The sequence below is a fragment of the Anser brachyrhynchus genome, assembly GCF_964034855.1.
Source record: "Anser brachyrhynchus genome assembly, chromosome: 1".
NCBI classification, from domain to species: Eukaryota; Metazoa; Chordata; class Aves; order Anseriformes; family Anatidae; genus Anser; species Anser brachyrhynchus.
In genome coordinates, this window is record NC_137694.1 from 112981252 (window position 1) to 112993366 (window position 12115).

Here is a 12115-nt window from a genome sequence, read left to right on the forward strand (position 1 = left end):
TGGCTGGGGAATGTCAGCCCATGCATGCACCAACCCGCTCCACATCTTCCACTCCACCCAGTGTCAGGCTGCTGGTGCCCAAGGCCAGCTCCAGTATGGTGCTGCCACATGACCTGCCTGCACCCTTGCCTACCTCCAGTGCCACCCCTGCCCTGGGGGCTGCTGTCCCAGCTGGGCTTAGTGGTGGCTGAACGGTGTCCAGCCCCAGCAGCATCCCCATCCCAAGTCAGCTCACCTCTCTGGGCTGAGGGCTGGTGGGCAGGAAGGGCACTGCACCACCTTGACAGCCCCACGGCCATCCCTCACCACCGTACTCAGCAGGAAAATTTCTGTGGGGTTACATGTGGGTGCAGGTACCTAGGTGCTGGCAGTGGGGTGCTGCAGGGCTGCTGTATGAGAGGAGGCATGGGCTGCACCATGCTGGACACAGTCAGTTCCAACCGGCTCTAAGGGCCCCACCGCATGGCACTAAGATGGTGGTGCCTCGGGGACAGCCTGGGGAAGAGAGGGCAAACACCACACAGCAAGGAGCAGTGAGGGGAATGGTGTGAGAAATGGCCCTGTAGACACCCAGGGGAGAGGAGGAAGGGGGCAGGAGGTGCCCCAGGCAACCGAACAAAGATGGCCCTGCAGCCTGTGGCAAGCTGACACTGGAGTATATAACCACAGGGCAGGCTGTGGAGGACCCCATTCCAGAGGGGGTGGATGTGCCATGAAGGAAGCTGTGGCCTGTGGAGAACCCATATTGAAGCGGGGAATGAGTGTGAGGAGGCAGGGTGAGTCTTGCAGCCAGACAATGTCAGCCCATGACACAAGTGCCTGTGGGCACCTTCATGCAAGGGGATGAGAGTGTTGCTCCTTTATAGCCGTGCAAAGCCCTGCCATCATGTGTCCTCTATCCTGGGACTGCAGGCAGGAGCTTAACACCAGCATTGTCCTTCCTCACATCTCCACTTGCATGGCTGCAGCAGCCACCAGCTTGGAGCAGTAAGAGCTTGCGGCTGGCATTTTGGATGTGCCAATGGGCAACATGCTGGGCCTTGAGAGACCAGGACTCAGGCTAACCTGTGAAACTTGGCCTCACAAAAAGTACTTAGTTAACAACATACTTTTCTTCAACACGTGGAGTTAATGTTGCCAATTTTTGACTAAATTCAGGATGAATGTGACAGTATGCGAGGCAATGTTTGTTGGGGCCTAGAGATTATTTTCTATCTCCCAGCACCATCTGGCATTACAGTGGAAACTCTGAATGAATAAACATTGCTTATCATTCTGTCAGTCACTCATCCATCGGATAGAAGCTGAAACACTAATGTACTAGCATCATCATCTTTGTCATTTGGCAATCAGGGACTACTTCACGGTAACGAGACAAAGACCACAGATTAAGGTCCATAGCAGAAATGGGCAACAGAGATTTAGCAAGTTTAATGCATTATTCAGTTTGACAGAACAGAACTTGATGGGTTTGTGGTTTCTATTTTTTAAGTGTCTTTTTTTTTTTTTTTTTTTGCACACAGGTGCTGGATTTGTCAGTTAAATTGTGAGCTCTTCTTGTTGTTATTAGAAGAAGTGAGGTGTCAACAAAAAAGGGAATGCTGGAGAGAACTGCATGCTAAATTCATTTCTAGTAATGGATACACAGGTAGTGTTTGTTTATTATTGAGGCAACAGAAGTAGGATGATCAGTTCAAACATCTTGAGGCAATTCTGTCAGTTCCCTCCTCAGAGCACAGAGCTGCCTCCGGATTCTCCAGCTCTGCTTCCCTTGTCACAGCAGCAATCACTACAACTCGAGCGGTGAGCACTCCTGGATAACAGGCAGATCAAGAATTCTTGATTAAAATGACACTTCTTCTTAAAACTCATCTTACCAGCAAGATTTCTTCTGGTTTGTAGGGCCTACATGAAGGAGGCATTTTGAAGAAAAATGTCACTTTGATACAAAATCTCTGCAGGAGCACACACGTGCCACTGGGCTTCCTACTTGAATTGGATGGTAACAGCAAGTAAAAGCACAGTAAAGTTTACTTTTCTATAATGCCTCAAACTTCACACTGTTCAGGTGATGGTATATTCAAGTGAGGAGATTTTTAGAAGGGACAGGTAAATGACAGGATAAAAGAATAAAAAGCCTAATGGTAAAAGTAGCTCACTCTGTCATTTTTAAAGGACTGGAAGTGTAGGGATAAGATTCTCGGGTAGCCTTTTGTATTCTGCTTTTCTTTTGGTACAGACAGAAGAGTTCAATATAGTATTTTCCCTTTTCCCTTTAATTGTTTTTAAAATGATGCTGTTGGTTATATTGTCAGTGAGGACACACCGGTGTCCTTCCATTCTGATACCTGGAACTGAACAGACCCTCTGGTGCTGACTCTGTGGGTGCACGTGGCTTGTTAGCACTGATATTACAACCCTTTCCCTAGCCAGTTCTGTTCCTTGATGTTGAAAAAAAAAAAAAAGAAATCTTTGTGCTTTTGAATATTTTTGGTTTGTCCTCATTGACAGCTGGAACATTTTCTGCAAGGGGCAACTGAACACAATAAGCACTGTCACAGATCTTTTCTGCTGAAAATGTCCTACTTATCAGGGTATTTTTTGTTTTCTTTTTCTTTTTGTTTCTTAAAGTAGTCATAAAATGTCATAGTAGTCTTACTTGGACTCTGAAACTCAAATCAGGTTACCAAAGCGTTCAAGTCAGAGAACATTTCTGTACCAGAGAAAAAGTAAAGGAAGTGTTTATTTGGTAGGTCAGCTCTGTCCCAGTTTTCAAAGCTGATGTAGGACTCAAGGAAAGACAAGAGGAAAGACCTCTTGTGCCTTTTTCAAAGGGACAGTTATAGTCAATCAGAAGGACACAATCAAGATCCCATTTCTGACTTTCTGAGTCTTGTTGATTTTCAGGGCAGTTGTAACATTTTTTAACATAAACTTGTTTAGTGATAATGCTCTTTCCACAGAGGTTTGTCTCTGCATATCAGAACTGATGACTGCATGCATTCATTTGTCTCAAAACCCATCCGATTCATCTTTCTGTTATAATGAAATGTTTTGCTAAGCCATCACTTTTTGCAATAAATATGTTCCCTTGGCTGCATCTTAGTGGGGGATTATTTGCTCCACAATCTTTTCATCTCAGAGATGAATATATATTTCGGGACCAGCTTTTGAAATATTGACTTGCTTCAGGAAACTTCTTATAAGCAAGTCTTGGAAGTCAGCACTAAATCAGTTTTGTGTATTTTATTTCCCAAGGAATCAGACCCACTTTGTTTATTATCTACTAAAAACTAACACATAATGTAAAAACAAGACTGAATCAGAAAAGGACATTGTAAAAATACTGAAGCTTTCTTTTCCTGCAATAGGGAAATACAATCATTCCCTTTAATACAAAAAAAAAAAAAAAAAAAGCAACCTGAAGGCTTCATATATTTATTTCAAATACATAGCCAAATATCAGCTATTCAGTTCTATTTTCAAAGCCATTTTATCCTGCGGTTACAAAATATTAAAGTATATGATAGCATCAGGATATTAAACTAGATATTTAACCACAATATTTAATCAACTGTTATTAACAAATAGGGCAGGCCTGAAGTTGCTGACAGTTGTGCCTAGAGGAATGTGAACATAATACCACCAAAGCAAAGTTTGCCGCCTCCACTCCTCAATGGAAGCAGAGCTGCACCACATGAAATCCTGACACAATGTTTTAGTAATTCCTAGCCCACCCACATCAAATGACACCCACATGTTAGGCCTTTTCTTCTGAGACAAAAGTCCTGTTAATAGCCCTTACTCATGCCCTGCTTCCTCTTGGTCCTCCAGCACGTAGTGTGTAACCAGTGCTCTGTTTTCACAGCCCTACTGCACTAAGTAGAGTGGAGAAGTGGCTGTTTCCCTAAATGTCTTCACCGCAGTACACGTGTTTCTGAGCATCTTTACTCTCATCCACATCACACAAGGAGGAGACATTCAGACATTTAAATAAACACCAAGAGTTACTGTAGACACAGGGAGTTACCTGAGATCAGCTCTGTCTGGATGTAACCCAGAAGGGGCAGAAGCTCTTCTGGAGCAGCAGCCAGAGGCTAGAAAATGCCACCTTGGGCACTAGAGACGTGTGCAAGATCCTCCATCACCCCCTCAAGCCCAGATCTTGCTGACTGATACCCTCAGATAACTCATGAACAGCAACAGTTTATTTTTGAAGCTCACCCACGGTTTTAGTTTGTTTTGTTTTGTTTTGTTTTGTTTTGTTAAAGAACTTAGAACTTCCTTTTCTTTCTAACACCTCCAAACTGCAGCTTCCAGCTGGTCAGTTCTGAGCGTCACAGTTTGTGAAAAGGGGAAAAGGAAGGAGAAAAACTCTGTCTCCTTTAACAGATGCAAATGCACCCATGCAGTTTACTTAAAAAATTGCGTTCCTCACATACAGAGGTAAAATATTATGTAATCATTTTATGGGTTTTCCCCACACTGTCATCCCCTACAATGGAATTTCTATTCTGTTCAAAGGCAGAAGGTTAACCACTGTGTTGCATCTCTTGCAAGTTAGCTTCTCATGAGAAATTTGTTCCTGTATCAAATTCAGAGATTTTAGTGCTACAGGCTCTTAAACATATGTGGGTGAGTGTAAAGCGCTAAATCACATCACTGGAAATTGCCATTTGTGTCAATAAAATCCCACACATCCAAACAGCAGCCCGGCCTAGCTGTACAGTTGGAATCAAGGTCAGATTCCAAACACACACAAGTACATTATTGTCTGAGATCAGAGATTTTGTCTGAGCTCATCTTTAGGTCAACTGGCATAAGAAAAAGATGAAGTAGTTTGCAGCCAACAGGTGTTAATATTAGACATAAAAAGCTCAGGTTTTCTTTGAAATGAATGCCAAATGCTCAAATAGAGCAGTTTCATCTTTAAATTCTTTGAAAATAATGTTACTACTGTAAATGGCACACCCAGTTCAAATTTGATTTCTAGATCATCCCACTGATAGTGGAAGCATTCAGGATCCTTTAATTAATGTTGTAGAAAACTGCACTTTATTACATCTTAAGCACTTGTATCTACATAAAGTGGCATTATATTGCATACATCGTTATTTAAATCCATTACCTACATATAAGTATGTATCAAATTTTCATTGCAAATGTCTTTGTCCTCTGCTGGGTTAATCACAAATGTCAGATCTAAATCAATCAAAAATCTGAAACTCTGGCTCACAAACCAAACATTTATTAAACAAAATACGTATTATAGGACACAAATACAATAAAATATCAGGTGAGGTTCTTCAGGGTAGTATAAACTATAACCAAAGTCAGAAGAATAATTCCATTGAAATGAGCTGTCTGGTCCAATGAGAGCTGCTGTGACAGGTACTGTGTGTACCACAAATATGGTAGCAGCAGCAGCTATGAGGCAACATTAAAATATATACTTTAGCACCAGAAAATCTATTTACAAATGTTCTCTTAAAGGCTTATCTGGAATTAATAAGTGCTGATTTGACAGTTCAAGTGATGAGCAGGATACTTTAAGCCTGTTTCCTGGTGACTAGAAAATTCCCACTAAAAGATGGTTTGCCGTAAGTGTAAATGAACATTAGCTAGTATGTATAATGAATATCCATGTTTGATGGCACTGTTTCATTTAGGTTCATCCAAAGTCAAGTTTTGACTTTTTTAAAGGCTTTTTTAATTAAATGCAGCTTTCCACGTTCTTCAGATTGAACAGTCGAATGAATATATAGAGGCATTGCTCTGCACAACTTGAAAAGTCATTAAACTTGGTTTTCAGATACCAGTCAAAGACATAGAAAAGGAACAAACTGTCTACCCGTGTCATTAAATTATCAATGAAATGGTACTATCTATTACTACTGTGTGAAGAACAAGAAAAATTGTTTTTAAATGGAACTTCTTTGGTCACTTATCAATATTGTGATATGCATGCATTCAAAAGCAGGTTCTGAGTTTTCAACTGTGAAAAAAAGTATAGCTGCAAATACTGTTGGATTCTGCACATTGGACAGACAAGCATCAGACTGCTTGGCTCATGCTTTAAAGTGAGTCTTGCAAACACAGAGCAGTCAGAACAACATTGGGGCTTGGCTTTTGTGAGCATGATGGAAGATATAGGCAGGAACTCTTGATCCCCCAATGGGCAAGTGGGGATTGCACATTTACATTTGCCTGGCTTGTTTAATTATACTTGACTTTATCACAGTGCTTTAAAGTGCATAAAGACAGGTAGTCTGTCCTGAATTTTATAGAAGAGGAGATGCTATCTATAGAACAGGAGAAACCATTAAAGATGGAAAGTACTAGGCAACGGGAAGCTAATACATTCATGACAAAGGCTGGTGAAGTGAATAAAAAATTTATTATTCCACGAGATGGATTCTGTGCCCTGCAGAAGAGGTAAGAAGGATACATCAACTCTGCAAGCATCTGTGAAACACATAGTCAATCATGAAGATCTCTAACAGGGGAGCATGAACATTTGTGTGCTGATATTGAAAATAAGATCACTGGGGGCTTCTCCAGTCATTCAGCAACTGCTTCCACCGTGCTGCCAACTCCATGCTTCTCATCACTGTCCAGGGACAGTCCTGACAAAGACTTTACCTTAGAATAAATGCACTGATCCCCTTGCATGTCACAGGTTTAGGGGAGGGCAAAGGTACTATTGCACAATAGGTGCCTGCCTTCCAGCCCAGCCATACTCTGTTAGTCTTCTGTGAGAGGCTCCTAGCTGCTGCTGTTCCCATGCCAGTTTTCATTCCTATAAAATAGTGAGATTTTTCTTCTGGCTGAGGTCTAACATAATGTCCGTGTAATAACATTTCCTGTAATCATGTTAGAGAGCAGATATGTATGTTAATAGTAAATAGTAAATTAAAAAGTTGTTCCTCCACTACAGACTCACAGTTTAGTTAGGTACTGAATTGATCAGTACATATAAACGTGCTAAGCAGAAAGATCACAGGTAGCAGCTACACATATGCCTGCATGCTTACGGATGGCCCTTCTGCAGAGTCAGGTTTGTGCGATCTGTTGGGGGAAAGTGATGGATACCTGGATTTTGGGGATTTACCAGCCCAGCACCAGAAACCACAGTACATTGCTCCCGCAGCGATGAGAAGTGCAGCGCTCACCCAGCCCACATAGAGAGCAGCTCCCAGTTCTCGTTTCAGTGGTGTAGGGACTTTTGGATTATAGAAGTCACGAATGATGCTGCCACCAGTCCAGGACACGGGGATCAGAATGAGGATGCCCGTCAGGAGAAAGGCAATTCCAGCTACCAGGATGAAGATACTGATGCTCTGGGGATTCTCCTTGGTCCTGCGAGTGTACTTCACACCAACAATGGCCAACAAAAAGGCAATGATTGACAGGAGCACCGCAATGCACATGAGGGCTCTGAATGCCTCTAATGGTGGGGGGAGAGCCAGGATAGATTTGTAGAATTTGCACTGCAGCCTGATGCCCATCTGACTGACGCAGTTCATCCACAGTCCTTCCCAGATAGTCTCAAACACCACGATGTTACTCTCAATGTGGGCAGAAACTCTCCATTGTGGCATAATTGTAGCTGCCAGAGTCCCGACCATGCCCACACCTCCGAATATTAGCCCGGTGATTTGTAATGCACAGCAAGCCATGCTCCTTCTGAAAAAAAGGCACCTCAAGCAAGGTGGCCTAGCGAGTCTTCCAAAATCACTCTTTCGCAGAAGAATTATGAAGCCTGAGAGACAATACTTTCTCCAGTAGCTTCCTCATACAGCAAGTTGGGTTTTTTTAAGAGCAGCTCTCCCCAGTCGGAGGTTCACACAGGTGGAAATCCATTTCTGACTGGCTAGAGGGAGCTGCTATTTATTTGCTTTGAAATCCCCTCCAACTAGTGCACCTACCCATCAAGCCTAACAAGTTTCCAGCCAATGGGGAACTAGGGAGGGGTTGATTTTACTGCTTTTCATATTGTGTCAGTAGTGATGTTATAATCAAGTAAGTGCCAGGGATTCAATTAAAGGCACCTAATTGCAGGGCTAATCATTTCCTAACTGCAAGGTTGCAGCTATGTTGAAATCCAGTACAGAAAGTCTGAACTTCCGTCTGCTAAAATATTATATAAAATAGGTCATTACGGTTGTTCTTATGACAAAAGCTAATCTTAGTCTTGGTGTGGGGCTTACCTTCTAAGTAATATAACCCTGGGAAAACATCTGATTTTTTTATTATTTTTTTTTTATTTTAAATCAAGCTGGGAAGTAGTTGGTGTAGCTCTTTAATGTAGATTCCTCATTTTGATCAAACACAAAAGTATAATCATGATATTAGACAGGTACAGGAAAGTCAAGTATTGCAATCAACATCAAAGCTTTACTCTACCAGCTGCATAATTTACAAGAATGGCAAAATAGCTGGCAGGGTTTCACAGCTTCTTCTTCTGAATCCAGGAGTAAGATCACTGTTAGGAAATAATCCTCTATGAGAATCTCTCCCTGTTAGGACAGTATTAGGATAGTGTTGTTACTATGTTCTGTACTAATAATCTTCTCCAGGTAACAGTTGTACAATTCGAAAAGGGTGAGCTTTTCTTTCAGTATATAATGTACATTGAAAGTCAGAGATCCCTCCCATAAGCATTTATCTTGGCCTGTACAGAGAGCTACAAGTCTGGACAAAAATGCACACCAAAGACTGATTTGCCTTGGGCACGTTAGGAATAACTGCTTCATTATGATTTTTTTTAACTTTCTTCTCCCTACCTGGAGATAATAGTATATGATGACACCTCATAGGTGTTATTAAAATAGAGGTGTTTCTGGTTACCCCAGCTCTTTGAACCAATAGGGCTAGTTAAAAAACGTGTAGGCTATAGACAATGAAGGCCTCTAGAAGTGCTATCCAAGAAAGACGCACTCTTAGATTGCTTGTTGGTTGTTGTGCTGTGGGCTGTGTGTGTTTAGAAATTTCAGACTTTGACTTTGATGGAATTCATTTAGTTACAGCCTTAGGTGTAACGTATTCAAAGCAAAAGCTAAAACCCAGGGAAAAGTGAATTGCCCATCTAAAGCATTCACAGCCTACGAAATCCCCTTCTTCCTATAATCACTAGCTGAAAGGAAGGACTGCCAGGCAGTGTGAGTTATATAGTATAACGTTACATGTCCATGTGGAAAATACTCCCAAGGGCTCTGGGTAATTCTTTTTTTGTCTTCAAGTCTGCCAGCATGAATCTGGGCAGAAAAAAATGTCCTCAGCTAAGATGTCAAATTTAACCTTTAGAAATCAAATATGTTCTTGGACTTGTTCTTATAGAGATGAATATTGCATCACTCTTCTGCTTACGCAAAAAAAGAATGGTGTTGAAGAAAAGATAAGGGTTTTTTTTGACGCCGTAAAGATAAAATAGCAGAGATGAAATCCAAAGTCATAGATGGCTACCTGTCTAAAAGAAACTCCTTCATCTGGCAGGAGACTGCTCTCTTAGAAGCAGACTGTCTGCACACTAGACCTGTGCTATTTAATTTGAGTCCAGTCTCCATTTAGCTTGTAGAACATTTTTACCTCTAAATTATCAAAACTGAATTTTGATTTGTTATTTTAATGTCAAAAAATAGAAAATCTTTTATGGAAAAACCTTCTCGAAGCTAGCATTTAATTTTTATTTATTGTTTTTCCAACAGAAAAAACCCTTCATGTAACATTTTCAGGCAGCCAGCTCTTGAAGGTATACGCAGCTGGAGAACTGACCATGCCTAATGCCCTGAATCTGTTTATCTGACTGCCTTATCTAGCAAGATTGCTCTGAAATCATTTTTCCTTATATGACTCTGGGAGGGTCAGCTGTTGAGGTCATGCATAAAATTACACTCTGAGGCAGTCAGGGCACGGTTTGTATAGAAAATAAACTGCTCCCAAAAATACTATAAAAATGCATCATATGCTGGTTGTGTAAGAATACATCCAGAGAGTGCTAAACAGTTGAGTGTTTTTTGACCTCTAATTGGCAGTAGTACCTACGGTGAGTGACATCCGGATGTAGGTGTCAGGCAGGAACACCCAGGCTACGATGCTCCCTGTACTGTCCGGTGGCAGAATGGTTCTTGTTATTGAAACCTGAGGGGAAGAAAGCAGGAAAAGAAAATGAATAAATGACAGTTTTGAAACCTGAAGATACATTTCAGAAATGAAAATGAGCCACAAGAGACAGGCTGGAAAATAAAACCAAAAAAACAGTACCAGTATCTTGGAAACTCATGAGGAATGGAAAAACTTATCAACCTGTTAAATGCCAAGGAGTCCCTGGACTTGCTGATCACCAGAAGATCTGTATTTTGCAGCAGAGCCCTGTGTTTGATCAGCCTGGAGGGAGCTCTTACTTGTATACCCTAGAGAGCTGTACCTCCATTTAAAGGCTCACCCCATCTCTGAGAAAGAAATTCACTCACAAAATCACTCTCAAAAGCAGACATCTCTGAAAGTAGAACTTAAATACGTGCTTACATGGTGGGTATGACAGACACAATGGCTTTAGAGTCAGATGAGCAGAAATAAAAGGAAAACCCCTTTTCTGCCTGTCTAGACCTCAGAAGTCTCACCATGCTCTGTGTATCATCCGTGAATATCTTCTGGGTATCATCCTGTCATGCTACTGGCATGCTTACCTGCCTCAAGATGAGAGCACCAGTTCTTATGCAAACATGTCCACCTCAAGATTTGCCTTCAAAGAAGAAAGACAATGGAGGAAGCATGTAGGCTTTACATTTAATCTTCCTCTGGATGTCTGTTCAGATTTACATCTTCTCTTCCCCTCAAATCAGGAAGTTCATTTGAGTCTTCTCCTGAGGGAGTATCTTACATTCCCTCCCTAGCTTTTAAAATGATGATGCCACTTGAAAAATAGGAAGTAGAGCATCTCCAGTCCAGAAGATTAACAGAACCTGTCAATGATCCCCAGTGCTTAATTAATTATAGGCATCAATAATGTAAACATTTCATTGCCTCCTAGAAACCAGGTTTCATTTCTCTGTGTATATCTTCTACATACATTGAATTTTACAGTCCTTATACATATACGAACACCTATACATAGTGTGTATGTGTGTATATGTATCATCATGAGTTCATGTCAAGAATAGGTTGGTTATGTTACAGGCTAATGAACTAAATTTAAGGTTCAGCAACATTCTTTGAACAGGCAAATATATAGGTTTATCAAAAGCACACTTTAGTGATTATTAAGAGTTACAGCTAAGTCTCTTAACCTCCCAGAGGCTTTAGCTGTCCAGTAAGGCTGCAAACCTGCCTAACATCAGCTGCAGAGCCTGGCAATGGGGAGTCCACCGAGCAGTGGCTCTACGGTCCCTCTGCATCCTGTCACCTTGGCCAGAGGTGCTGTGTGAAGCCACGCAGACTTCAGTCATCCTTTACATGCAAAATGTGCGTCAAACATACAACAGGTAGGGTTAGGATTGTCTGCAGATCGTTTGTTTTGGAAACACATGTGAATAGCATCAGTTTTATGGCAGCCTGTTTGTGGCTGCCACCGGGCAATTCACTACATGCTGGGGTGACCTGTTTGTTTTCAACTCCTTACAAAAGCTGACCACACATTTAAGGTAGTGTGTCCATTGATTTCTATGGTATTTTGATTCACTACTGTATTTCCAGCCTACCGGTGAAGCAAAAATTACTTTAATTCTGTTTTAATTTAATGGACCGAAGCCAATGGAGACCTTTTTATAAGTGCTTGCTTTAATAATGCTGCCTGCATGTACGTTAAAAGATGAAGCCACATCTCCTTCCCCCTTTCATCAAGACTGACACATTTTGGAGTGAGAGGAACATCTGCTCAGTGTAGCCTGGAGAAGGATTTCCTCCAGACACATAAAAGGCACTGTACTTGGGGTGTCGACCTCTAACTCTAGCTTTGAGGCAACCCATGTCTGACAGCTGAATCAAAAAGAACTACTTTGGTTTCAGTCATTTTCCTCAGCATGCCTGAAATCCACAGCCTGACAGAACTGCCAAAGGCTTAATGATATTCCATGTCTGAGGAAGCCTGACTCCTGGACACTGTGAATGAACTTGA